We start from the raw sequence: 15,266 nt of genomic DNA, 5'->3' as shown, positions 1-15,266 counted from the left end.
CCCACCAAACCCGATACACTTCAAATATATGTCAAAAAATAGCAAATAATTAGCAAGTTAGTTTTAAAAATTAGCAAGTCATTTTCACATTTTATATGATCACTTTTTAATTAGGTGGGCCAAGTTCAGGTGGCTGCATCCGAGTTCCGTCCCAATTATAAAAATTGAATTTTTAGATATACTAGTTCCGTCCAGGGTTTTTTTGACGGATATACCAATTCCGTCCCGTGTCAAATCGAATTTAACAATATCACATTATTTAGATATAAAGATAATATGATATCAGTTACCGCACAAAATAATCGAATTTAATAATATCATATTATTAAGAAATAAAGATAATATGATTTCAGTTATTGAACTAAATAAACTTTTCAGTCGTTATTTGTGCGTGTCCGTGCTTCGTTAATATATATTAAAAATGGATAGTCTACAATATATGTACAGTGAAAAAGGTAAAATGTTAATTATTAAAAATGAATTTAAATTTTGTTTTCACAAAGAGCTGAATAACGATATTGAACGATGGAAGTGCATTCGAAAACAATGCAAAGCATATATAAAAATTGGTAAGATAACTAAATTTATAATAATTAAAGAGTGGATATTTAGGTTCTTTAATGCTTAAAATATAATGCTAATATTTTCTTAAAATCACTAAAATATTCACCAAATATTCATTAAACTTGTAAATATGCAGATATATGATTTTTTTCTAAAATACCTCAATAAAAACAATTAATAATTGTTAAACACCATTCAACAGGTTCAAAAAAAGAAATTGTCTTTGAAAATTTAGACCACAGCCATGATAAAACCGAAGAAACTAATTTAAATCGTCAAAAACTTAATAATAAATTAAAAAGAAAAGCTGTTGATGATATTTGTGAAAAACCAGCTAAACTTATTCATAAAGAACTTTCTAATCATGATATTAATACTATTACCTCTAATGATATAGACTTAATTAGAAAAAATATACATCGTGCTAGGTCATCCATATTATCAAAATTACCCACAACCATTGAAGACGTTCATGAACTATTGAAACAAATTACGATACATACTAATAATGACGAAAAATTTTTAATTATGAATGATCCAATTACACACATTATTATGTTTACTTGCAATACAAACTTATCTCATTTAAGCAAAATTAGTACTATTTATGTTGATGGAACCTTTAAATGTTGCCCAAAACAATTTACACAATTTTTTACTATTCATGGATTAAAAGAACCAAACAGTTTTATTCCACTAGTATTTTTTTTACTGCCAAACAAAGCAAAAAACACGTATGAACATGCGTTTAAATTTTTATGTGCAGAATGTGATAAGCTCCAGTTACAATTTACACCACAAACCATTTACGCAGATTTTGAAAGTGCTATACATACTGCTGTTTATGCAGTTTGGCCAGAGATAAATTTAAGAGGATGTCGATTTCACTTAGGGCAATCATGGTGGCGTAAAATTCAAGATCTTAAATTGTCCACTTTTTTTAGAAATGATAATTCTGAGATTGGTAGATTTTTAAAGTACATATTTGGATTGCCATTTTTAACACCAGACGAAGTAGGTGATTTTTTTGCTTCTGATCTAATGGGAATCAAACCAGTTGATGAAAAAATAGATTTATTTTTGGATTACTTAGTTGATAATTATATTTCACCTGAATCTACTTTTCCACCTCGTATATGGGCTGAATTTTCACATAGTACTTTACGTACCACAAATAACTGTGAATCATTCCATTCTAAATTCAATGGAATGTTTTATCATGCCCACCCAAATATTTATCAGTTTATAGAAGCTTTAAAATATGTTCAACAAGATTCCTACATCAAATTAAGAAGCAGTATAAAACGAAGAAAACCCATATTAGCTAAAGAAGATTTTATTAAAGAAAAAATGTATGAATACAGTTCAGGTCAAATATCACGATTGGAATTTGTAAAAAAAATATCCTATAAATTCAATCCAATTACAAATTTGTAAAAATGTATGTTTTTTTACTATAAATATGACGTATATATACTTTGACTATTTAGTATTTACTGAATTTTTAATTATTATTATAAATGTATATAACATTATGACCAATAAATTATGAAAATGTATTAATAATATGAATACTTATATTTTTTGTATGCATTTTATAACAATTTTTATATTAATTATTACGACTAAATTATGAAAATTATTAAGGACGGAATTAGTATATACCTTTTTCTAACTGGGACGGAATTGGTATATACCTTTTTTTTAACAGGGACGGAATTGGTATAAAAAAAGGTTCTCGGGACGGAACTCGGATGCAGCCGTTCAGGTAGCCCACCCACTTCAACCAATACACTTCAAATGTATGTCAAAAAATAGCAAATAATTAGCAAGTAATAGCAATTTGGTTTTAAAAATTAGCAAGTCAATTTGCTATTAGCAAATTCAATTTTGCACCGGGTGGGCCAAGTTCAGGTAGCCCACCCACTCCAACCAATACACTTCAAATGTATGTCAAAAATTAGCAAATAATTAGCAAGTAATAGCAATTTGGTTTTAAAAATTAGCAAGTCAATTTGCTATTAGCAAATTCAATTTTGCACCGGGTGGGCCAAGTTCAGGTAGCCCACCCACTTCAACCAATACACTTCAAATTTATGTAAAAAATTAGCAAATAATTAGCAAGTAATAGCAAGTTGGTTTTCAATATGCAAAAAATAGCTTGTTTTTAACTTATAATAAAAAATTGGTTCCCTGGTATATATATTTTAAACATCGTATTACAATAATTATGTTTACCTTTTATCTTTGACCAATGATATTATATTTTATCTGACATTTTTTTTTTGCATAGGTCATGGTTTTTCTTCCAAAAATCAATGATGTGTTGAATAATATAACATTTCTGTTATAGCCACTAGCTAAATAGAATGAGTAGCAACAGATTGTTTCAGACATTATAATATCATTATTTTTTTATTTACTCACTTGTACATGATTTTGAATACTATAATATTTATGAATATTTAATATTGAATAAATCTATACATTCAGGAATAATGTACACAAAAAGTATTATATTTGTAGTAGTGTCTCCAAAATGTATGAATATAATATAGGATAGAAAATTATCTATGCAACAGCGTACCTATATTTTAGATAATATAAACACAATAAAAGTTATTTGCTTCTAAACATTTAGCTTTTTGTTTTTTTTTTTTTTTTAATAGCTTATAAAAATAACTGGATAGTACTTTTAAAAAAAGAGCACGCTTTTGCACAGATAAAATTCTTCTTTACGTGTTGTGAAAATTTGGTAACGCAAAACAGTTTTTGCTATGTTGCACATTTGTAAGACTGAGACAACACATGTGGGTTTGACGTCCTCTTAAGAATAAAACCTAAATCCAAGTTCTTTGTTAAGTACCTATTTTTGGGAACTGTGCTAGTCACGTTGCTAATTAAATGTATATATCCTAACAATCACAATTTGACTATATAGGTATTCATTATTAGTTTTTACCTACATCTGTGAAGATACCCTCATCCCTCGCCCGCACCTCCACACCATTGATTTCAGTTCTATTACTTCATGAAAGTATTGGCAAAATAATAAGAGTTGTATTTAGACAATGCAACTGCATTATAAGTAACAACAAATAATATTATAAACAATTATTCATTTCGGACGTATCAATATTATAATATTGTTTTCCTACTGTCTCTTTGAGTTTTTCTATTTTTAAATTTTAATATAATATTATTCTCGCCGACCTTCCGATGGCTATATCGATAGCTATTCTGATAGCTATATCTATATCGACTGCATATTATTATTTTAGGGTATGATTAAAATGATTTATATTTAGTCTTGTTGTTGATCGTTGTTGATTTTATTAACGATTAAGTGAAAAAACACATTGTACAGATTATTCATTCGTTATACGATTTCCAACATTTGATGTTTGATGCGGTTACGTCTGCTTATAATATTTATTTATTTCACTGTAATTTGCTTTTCGTATTAAGAAAATGGACACAAAAAAGGTAAGTTATCATTGATTGTTTATAAATTATATACTTTTAAGTTTTAATAGACCTAGCTGAAGTCATAAAATAATAAATAAATTATCATAAGGTTTGACTATAATCTGACAATTAATAATACAATGTAAGATGTTACATAGATTTACAGCTGTAAATTAACCATAGGTAGGTTCTAAATATTTTATTCATACATGATAATATTATAATATATATTTTCGCATGCCTGTTTATTTATATATATTTTATAGTTTTTTCAGTTTTTGTATACATTTTAAGTATAAGTAAAGTCATAGAGTTTAATCATTGGTGATAGAAACAGCAAGATTTTATTCGAAAGTTTTGCTATCAGTTTTTTTTTCTAATTTGAAAATGAATTTACATACATGAACACAGACCTCCTTCAACATTATCCACATTTTTTCGAACAAATTTAAAAAAATTGTAAATCTATTGTATATAATTACTGTAAATTCAATCGATTACTAAAGTCAGGAGGACTATGTGAATTTGCACTTACCCCTGGAGATTTCATTTTTTTTATTTCTAAGTTTGTTAGTTTGTATGTATAATTTACAAATTTTGAGATTGAATTTATAATAATTTATAATAGGTGTAATTCTTAACAATTTGTCCTGCAAAATTTTGACTTGCAAATTGCAGGAGTGGACTTGCGAATTCTTGCTAATTACTTGCAAAATTATGGCACTTTGCAAAACATTTTTTGAAAAAGTGTAAGGGCCAACTTCACAGGCGTACTTTGTAGGTACCTATTATAAATTAACGGCTCAAAGCCTGCACGGCGCGTGGCGCAAGCACACTGTGTTAGTGTGTTACTTATGAACTCTGAAGTGATATTCAACGATATCGAATTTATAACTATTATAGCTACTAGTCTTTACAAATAAAATTCCTAGTTCAGACGGTACTGATTATGTAGTATTAGTATGTATGTATCACACCTAAAAACAGTAACCTTCTAAAACCACCCAACTTTGAGCAGCAATAACTCGTCAACAAGTTAACAATTCATGAAAAAAATTGCTTTATTAATTTATGCAATTATTAATATAAGTTGTCATTTGAAAATCAAAAGTGGATGGTGGTTTACCTAATTAATATAAGGGTGAAAAATATTTAAAATGTATACAAATGTAGAAAAGCATGAGACTAAAATTATTTTTAAAAAAATTTGAAAAATATCAATACTTTTTGAAATAATGAGTGTTCAACGATAAAAAAATCACCCTGGATTCTTTAATGAATCTTTGTTTATTAGTTTAAAATACTTTTATTAGATTTATAATTTAGGTTGTATTGAATTTTTAGAATTTTTTTACATTTTTTCTGGCCTCTGAAATTTTAGTCGTAATATTTAAACTAGTTGTCATGATTTTGTTTTTTAATGGTTTACTCAATTTTAATTTTGAATATCTCTTTTACGTTATTTAAGTTCTGTTTAAGTTTTTTTTATTTCTTTATTAAGTTTCTAAATCTTTTAAGTTCGGTAAATATTTTTTTTAACGTTTTTGGGTGTTTTAAGTAGTTTTTAAACATCTTTTTTTGTTATTTAAGTTAGTTTGTTTGCTGCTGATGATTTGAAATGCTGGGCATCTGCGCCTGGTGGTGGTATTGATACGTTAATTATTTGCTTGATCTCGTGGATTTTAGCGAATTAACGTATGCAGGGAGGGCTACGAGCAAGCTACCACCTTCCTCCCCATCAGCAGCAAACGGCAGTAATGCCAACTGTAAACGGTCCTTTTAAGGACCACTTGACGCTTAATTTTGGTGAAGATCTTAGGATCTGTCACTTCAACATTGAAGGAATTTCTAAAGCGAAGTGTGAAGTTCTAACTAAAATCATGAACAAGGAAAGAATAGATGTAATTGCCTTGCAAGAAACACACACGAAAGATGACAATGACCTTCAAAAAAGAGGCTACATCGCAGGATATATAGTAATTGGAGCGATACACCACAAGCAGTATGGCATAGCTACGTATGTAAAAGAAAACATCGATGATACGATGGTAGTTCACAAAGCCAACTCAGGAAACACCCAAGTACTATCCACGAAAATAGGTAGTATTACTGTAACGAATGTGTATAAACCTCCAAACAACAAATGGGAGAGTAATCCAATGAAAACCTTTGAACACCCAGCTATTTATGTGGGTGACTTTAACAGCCATAATATGGCGTGGGGCTACGAGGAAAATGATGAAAACGGAGATATATTATATGAATGGCTAGACACAATGAATATGGAACTTGTCTTCAGCATAAAGGATAAGGGAACTTTTCGATCAGCAAGATGGCTGAAGGAGTACACGCCAGATCTAAGCATAATATCGAAACCTCCAAATGATAGTAAACAACTGGCATCGCGCCGTATTCTCTGTGATTTTCCTCACAGCCAGCATCGACCGGTGGTCTTAGAATATGGCCTAAAAATACCAATAATTAGATCAATCCCAAAACCAAGATGGAATTTCAGGAAAGCCAACTGGACTGAATTCGCCAAGGAACTAGATCACCTAATACAATGGATCCCAGCAAAGGCAGAATGTTATGATCGATTCGTGGGAGCGATAAAAATGATAGCGAAAAAGCATATTCCTAGGGGCTTCAGGAAGCAGTTCATCCCAGGCTGGGACGAAACGTGTAATGAACTGTATGCGGAGTTTCAAAGGTCAAAAGATAATAACATAGTGGATGAACTAATTAACAACTTAAACTCAATAAGAAAACAAAGATGGCATGAAAAGACAGAAAATCTAGACTTTACCCACTCCAGCCATAAAGCATGGAGCCTAATGAAAAAATTAGGCACCTCAAATAGTACCACGAAAGGTCAGCATACATTAAGACCAAATAGTGTAGCAACCAGATTAAAAAGCGTTGGAAAACTTCCAGTAGACAAAGAGCATAAACGATTAATAAAAACAGAATTAAGAAATCACAGGAAAATGCTAATGCCGCATCCAACACTGGACGCTGCTTTTACACAAAATGATGAATGCAACGCAATAAAGAAAACCAAAATAAACAAAGCTGCGGGCTTCGATGGGATATATTCTGAGTTTTTTAAATTCGCAGGACCGAGAACTTATACCTGGCTAACTGTGTTTTATAATGATATTATAGATACTGCAAAACTACTAAAACAATTTAAAAGAGCGAAAGTGATTGCGTTACTAAAACCCGGGAAAGATGGCCACGAAGCCGCAGATTACCGACCTATATCATTACTGAGCGTTACGTATAAGATTTTAGAAAGAATTTTTTTAGAACGTATACAACCATATATCGAAGACGTGATACCAATAGAACAGGCTGGATTTAGGGAATACCGAGGATGTGAGGAGCAAGTACTAGCGCTCACAACTCTGATAGAATCTGGATTCCAAAGGAAATTTAAAACTAGTGTAGCGTTCATTGATTTGTCAGCGGCGTATGACACAGTATGGAGAGACGGTCTTTTGAATAAGTTCGCCAAGGTCATCCCATGCAAGAAATTATTCACACTCCTAGATAGAATGCTCACGAACCGCCGCTTCAAAGTATTTTTGGGTAATAAGGAAAGCAATTGGCGCACAGTACTCAATGGTCTTCCCCAGGGTTCGGTACTTGCTCCGACTCTATTTAACTTATATATATATGACCTACCTGTTACGAAAGGGCTTAAGTTCCAATACGTGGACGATATTGCTATTGCTTATCAAACTGATTTAAAGGATGGCGGGAAAGCACTTACTGAATACCTCAACACTATGAACAAATACTTCTCCAAATGGCGTTTAAAACCAAACCCTACCAAGACTGAAGTATGTGCTTTTCACCTAAACAACAAAAAGGCTAGAGAAGAGTTGAAAGTGACATTCCAAGGAGTACAATTAAAGCACAACTTCACGCCGAAATACTTGGGAATAACATTGGATCGTACGCTCACATTTAAAGAACATCTTGTCAAAACTGGAAAGAAAGTACGATCCAGAGTCAATTTAATTCAAAAACTCGCCGGTACAGGATGGGGTGCTAGCGCTAAAACATTACGGACAGCAGCACTGGCGCTAACATACAGTGCAGCTGAATACGGTGCCCAAGTGTGGTGTATTAGTGCACACGTGAAAAAAGTTGACACACAATTGTATAGTGTAATGAGAGTAATTAGCGGCACGGTGAAGTCCACTCAGTTACAATGGCTACCAGTTCTAACCAATATAGCTCCGCCAGACCTACGAAGAAAGCATAAACTTATTAATACTATCAGGAAAGCCGAAGATAGGAGGAACTCACTGCTAGCCGAAAGATTAGAAGAGATACCAGCACTTAGACTAAAGTCAAGGAAACCGCCTTGGAAGACAGCTAAAGACCTAATAAGATCAGGATTTGAAACCAAAAAGTGCTGGTACGATGAATGGACCAACTCTACTTTACCAATCAAAAACAAAAATCTGGTGATGGACCCCAACCAAGGAGTTATGGGTATGGAACTGCCTAGACATGAATGGTCTTCGAACAGGTCATGGCTGTTGCGCTGATATGATGTTTAAATGGCGACTCCAAGACAGCCCAACATGCGATTGCGGCAACGATAGACAAACCATAAATCACATAATAAAAGAATGCCAGATAAGGAAATTCAACCAGGGCATCGAAGGAATCCACGCGATAACACCAGAAGCAGTAAAATGGATAAGGGAACTGGAAGTACACCTGTAACCTGTAAACTGTAACGCATTGTTATGTCATGCCATATTATATTATGTCATATTGTATTATATATTTATAAAACCTTAACCTTTCTAATCTAAATTTAGTTAAATTTTGCTTTATGTTTATATTTTATTTATTATTTTATTTTATTTTATTGTTTAATTTTGCTGTAAATGATTTGTTAAGCCATACGAATAAATAAATAAGTTAGTTTGTATTTTAAAACCTTTTTTTACATTTTTTAGGATCCTGATTCTTCGATTCTTATACTTAATTCTCACCGTTGTTTCGTGTTTATCAATGATTTCCACTTTATAAGCTTTCACTAGTTTTTAAACATTTTTTTACGTTTTTCTTAACGAATGTTGTTTCATAGTATTTTTTTAATTTTTAGATAAATATTAAAAAAGCAATTATTTTTTATTTATTAAAATTAGTTTTTAATCAAATTTTTTTTCCATCTAAAATTTATTTATTAGACAAATATTTTTTAAATCAACTTAAATTTTTTTGTTCAATTAATATTTTGATTTTGATTTTGATTTTTTAGTTAAATTATATTCATAGTCACAATTTTTTTTTATAAGCATTCAAAGTTTGAATTTTGACAACATATGTAAAAATCACAAAAATTCACAAATTATTTTAAGCTAGAAATTCATAAAAAAATTGTTTTTTAAATCTAAGATTTGAAAATTTAATACAAGATTCCTCACAAGTTTGTCAATCTTTATTACTAATAAAAAGTCCACCTGAAATTCAAATTAAATTTTTATGAGCATTTGAAATTTAAATATTTACAACATTAGATTTTCACTGGATTTCACATTATTTAGCGATTTTCTTATTTTGGTGTAACTCTAAAAGTCTAAAACAAATGACCGCATATACTTGAAATTTTCACTGAATGTTTATATAGACATTTTCTATATTTGATAAAATTTTCAAAATATTTAGATTTTTTTGAGCTGTTTACTGACATTTTAATTTTTCAACTTTTTTAGTTTTGTTTTCTATAAATATCGATAAAAATTTATTTGTTCGGTAGAAAAGCTTGAAAATTTAATACAAGGCTTCTTACACATTTTAACAATTGCAGTTGAAAAATAAAATAAATTCATAGTCACATTTTTTTTTTCAAGCATTAAAAGTTTGAATTTTGACAACATATGTAAAAATCACTAAAATCACGAAAATTCGCAAATTATTTTTAACAGATAATGAAAGTTCAAATTCATCAGTGTCTAATTCTTCGATTAATATGAAAAAAAAAGTTAAATGTTTCAGTATTGACATTTCTTACCGTAAATTTATTAAAATGAAACCAACTACCGTAATGTATGGGGTAAAAAATAAAAAAAAGGCTTATACTACATTAAAGCCAGGTGTCTGGACAAACATAATAAATGATGAGTTTCTGAAGAATTATAAAATGCCATGTACATATATATATATATATAAAAGATGTAGAGTATATAATTCTTCTACATCTGAATATTTTCTTACATTTCAAGGAAAATGTAAGGATTGCGGCGTATATTTACATGGTTGGTCCGATCATAAACCACAAGAAGGTTTTCCGTTAAAGTTATTCATAGAAACTGAGGATACAAGGGGTTCTTGGGAAGAGCATTATTCGAAAAGACCTCTGAACGGATATAAAAGATCTAAAGTCGGAAAATCGTTATCAAAAGATACTGCCGAAAATTGGCGAAGACAGGCCGTTTCATCTATTGAATTTGGTGACCATTTACCCCCCAATATTTATAACAACTCTGTGCTATGGAAGTGTAAGCAGCAGTTTGTAGACAGTTCTTTAGGAATCACTGAAAAGTGTCCAATAAAATCACTTATTGAATTTAAGTATGGGAAATATTCAGGCTCTATCCATACGATATCTGCATCCAAACTATTTGTTCATTATTGGACGCCTTCGCAACTTGTTGTATATAAACACGTTCAAAAATCGTACTGCCGTCTATCGATTGACGCTACAGGAGGTTTGATATGATTTTATATGAAGCAGTGTTAAATACAAATGGTTACCAAGTTCCAGTCACACAAATGGTAAGTGAGCAACATGATACGCTTACCATTTTTTACTGGTTAGCACAATGGCTCAAAGACGGTGTTCCCATACCCCAAGAAACTACATGTGACTATTCTAAAGCATTGCTGGGTGCAATCTCTAGAGCATTTTGTAGTGGAATTACATTATACGATTATGTAGAGAAATGCTTCAACATTTTGAATTCCAAATCTAATAACTTACCTAATTGTTACATCCGAATTGACATAGCTCATTTAGTGAAATTAGTTTGTCGCTGGAAATGTTTAACAGGCACAAAGAATTACCGTTTAAAAGAATTTTATGTTAGATGTGTCATGTTGTTAATTCGAGCAAATTGCTTAGAAGAATTTGAAAATGTTTTATTAGATATTTTAACAGTATCTATAAGCCAAACAGAGGGTGAACAAATGGGAAGTACAAACAAATGTCCAGCTGAGGAAGCCAGAATACGGTTACTGAACAATATAAGAGGCACCAGAATAAATGAAAATTACATGTGAAGTTATATTTTAGATAACAATAGAATATTTTCTGATAATTCTGATGAGGAAATTGATGTTATGAATAAAAGAGAACGAGAAAATTCAAAAATTTATGCGTTTTTGAATGGAATAAAATCCAAGAGTATTTCTTACTCATCAGTGGAAGGTGATAGAATCAGTCCTTATTATTTACCTGAATTCACAAAACAATTACTAAGACTATGCAAAGAATTTCCATTATGTTCGAATATAATGTGTTCAATTTTTAAATCCCCTTACATAAATGCTTCATCTGCATCAGTTGAAGGGGATTTTGCCTTGCTTAAAAGTAATATATTAAAACACAAGACAACGCCCATGGCAGTTGATCGTTTCATTGTCACTCATCTTATGAGTATTGACGGTTCGATGAAAATTGCGCGTAGTCGTCAACTCGAAGAATATAATACCAATAATAATAATGAAGTAAAGGATGGCAACAAGAGCAATGCACTTAAAGGATCTAGTAAAACAGTTACGCCAATAATGTCTCCGGCATGTTCTTTCAGAAGCTTAACTGCCATAGATTTAATGGACTTAGAGTACAATTATCATGAAACAAATCATCAAGATTCCCATGACAATATGGACGTAATTAAAGAATCTGATCAACCGGTAACACCAATAATGTCACCAGCATGTTCATTTGGAAGTCCCACTGATGAAGAATTAATGCAAATTGAGTGTAATGATAAAATAATTCAACAAAATTTCAATGATAGTAAGAACATAAATATATGCAACGAAATTGAAAAATATGAATGTAATCAAGAAGACTTAACACCGATTCTATCACCAACATGCTCATTTGGAAGTACATTAACAGTCGATGAAGAAGAACGTTGGGGAGGCTATAAAACAATTATAACTAGGCCATTAAAAAGTTCTGGAAATAATGCGATCAATATGGAAAAAAATAAAAAAAGGCAAACAAAATTTATAGATACATGTCCTGATATTGATCGTATACTAAATAGATCCCGAATGCGATCTCATTTAACATCGGTCATTTTAAATGGGAATATAGCTCCATTGTGTAAATACAACAAAAATACATATGTTGTTAGTAATACATGTCCATTTGATTCGGTCATAGTAGCTATCGCCGTTGCATATATAGATCATGAAAAATATGCCTCATTTGTAAATGAGACAAATAATGAATTTTTAAATCTCGCAAAAGAACTTGGCCTTCATGGTTCATCAAAATCGACTTACAACCAAAGATTAAAATTACTTCTTCCATATTTTGATATTTCCACGTGCATTCCCACAGTAAACACTCTCAATGTTGAATGCAATGTCATTAAAGTAATTCAAGAGTATGTAAAAGACAATCCAAGTTCCACTCATATAACGATGTGTTCCAATACTAAGTGCTCCGGGAACAACACAACAAGAAACTCAGCTACAATAATATTAAATAACATACAACAAATTCATACTTAAGGTTTTTCCTATCTTCAAAACCTACTACAAACATATTTGCGATCAAAGACCATGCCTTGTTATCAAAATAAATGCAACGGGATATATTAAGCAGAATTATAAATCTGGGAAATCACATTTTCATTGAGGCTGATACACTATCAATGGAATCGACAACATATTCATGTCTTTTAAGTGACATTCCCGTAAAAATGGAATTAAACCAAAAAAGGTAAGCATAAACAAAATATATAATATATAACAGCGGTCCCTACTACGCGGCCCGCATGCGGCCCTTTAGTAACTTTAGTGCGGCGCGCACTAAAATTAAATTGTTCATTCTTATTATCTAATTTTGATTAAAAAAATATCAATATTTATCTAATAATTTAATAAATATATAAATTTAATATACTAGTATAATAATATGAATAATTTGTATTTTGTATAAAATAAACTACAAATTTAAATTTAAAATTATAATTATAAATCCAAGAAAAACATTTATGTCATTCATTCTTTCATACATTTCATACTTTTTCCTACAATACCTATATATATATATATATAATTTGTATGTCTTTATTATTAAAAAAAATAATTAAAAATGTATGCGGCCCGCAAATAATTTTCAAAAATTACATTTGGCCCATTCCACAATCCTAGTGAGGACCGCTGATCTTTAACATATTATATAAAATTTAGATATCAACACCAATGGTAAATTATATAACAAACTAAATTTTATCAATATTGTATTATGAGTGATTAAATAAAAGTGTAAATCCTATTTTTTAATTTATTATTAACAATTATTTTTTAGATACACATTGGTTGCAGTTATTCACTATGTGTCATTTCACTATTTGACTTATATTAGACGAGCATATGGAAAATGGGAAAGGCATAATGACTTGGAACAGAAAATAAAAAAAATCAAGAGCATAGAAAAAACTAAAGTTAATCCTCATTTACTTTTCTATATAGAATCAAATGATTTATTTCCTAAAAATATTTTTAATTCAACATTTTTAATTGTATTTTATTAACAGTCTCATGTCAGTTCACATAAGTAGGTACTCTGCCCTGCTACTGCGAAAAGCAGTAACTACAAAAATATCAAAAACGAGGTTTTAATGTTATATTATTAATGAGATTATTCTGCGTATAGTTTAATCTTGGTTAAATACACGAAAAACGACATCTAGTGGCTTAAAATTCAATCTGGAAATGTCGTAACTACAGTAAAAATATAAAAGTCGTACCATTCCTAGACTAAAACGCAGTAATTAACAATTCCTACAATTAAAAGCAGTATGTACACTGTAGTTACTGCAATTACCGTTAGCACCAAAATATTAAATGCTTTTACTGCATTTTCTTCTAGTAATAGAAGTACTTTGTTGTTATCATTTGCCGCGCAACTGCCGTAACGTCCAATTCGTACAATCGTTTAGACCGAAATTCTTTCCTGCGTGATAGCCACGCCATTCAATCGCGTGGTCAAAACTACGTGTGTTTGTACTTTTTAGCCCGCTTTATAAGTTATTATTATATTTTATGATAACTTATCTTTAAAAATTAACTCATTAATTTGTAATATTAAATTAAAAAATATTCAAAACTTTTTTTATAGTTTATAATAAATAGGTACACTCATACTATATATAATTAATATCATGTCGGCAACAAACAGAGCTAAAAAACTAATAGATCTGGCGAAGAATGGTACAACTTTATTGTACACGAATACGAATCACACCAAACATCAAATGGTACAAAAATGGATTAATAATATAAATATGCCATCTGTATCTCATGAAGACTTATGTAATGACCCATCTGTATCTCATGAAGAACTATGTAATGACCCATCTGTATCTCATGAAGAATTATGTAATGACCCAGGTAAATTATTATTTTTTTTTTAAATAATACTTAATTTATAATCAAAGAATCGTCCGAAGTATTGCCAGATAATGAACAAGGTAATTTAATTATTTAAAACAGTAGACTATTCGAAAAATGATTTATGAGTGTGGTTTTTTTTTTGTTAAAAATTAAAACCAAAAACTCATCTTTCTACTCTAAATTATTATATCTCAAACTATATTTTCATCATGTTTATTAAATAAACATTCTCATATTTCCCAAGACAAGTACATTTAATTTTACATCATAAAATTAGTTTCTATTATGTAAGTTGGTAGTAGAATAAATGTGTCTATTGATTATTGTAAAATATTTATAAGCTATTACCTTTTATAGGTAACATTTTTATTGATATTAATTCATTGCCTATTGAAATATTAAATGAAACTGAATTAAACTCAACTACAATTAAAGAAAATAACAATGTAAAATCAGCTGAAACAGAAGTAAATCAACTTGATTTAAGTTTATTTTAAAATAATGAGCAAGGTAATATAATTTGTATTTATTATTAATAATTTTACAGATCTGAAAATTTATTTTGG

At 30.1% G+C, this 15,266-nt stretch overlaps 2 pseudogenes; both read left to right on the top strand.

The window, feature by feature from the left end:
- The first annotated feature begins 8,210 nt into the window (after nucleotides 1–8,210).
- On the top strand, nucleotides 8,211–8,775 carry LOC149059343 (uncharacterized; annotated as a pseudogene).
- A 3,945-nt stretch (nucleotides 8,776–12,720) lies between these two features.
- Nucleotides 12,721–13,838, top strand: LOC149059342 (uncharacterized; annotated as a pseudogene).
- Nucleotides 13,839–15,266: the final 1,428 nt, after the last annotated feature.

This window comes from Diuraphis noxia, unplaced genomic scaffold (assembly GCF_037042655.1).
Source record: "Diuraphis noxia isolate RWA-SAM2 unplaced genomic scaffold, SU_Dnox_SAM2 contig0001, whole genome shotgun sequence".
Lineage (NCBI taxonomy): Eukaryota > Metazoa > Arthropoda > Insecta > Hemiptera > Aphididae > Diuraphis > Diuraphis noxia.
This window is presented reverse-complemented; position numbering and strand designations above follow the sequence as displayed.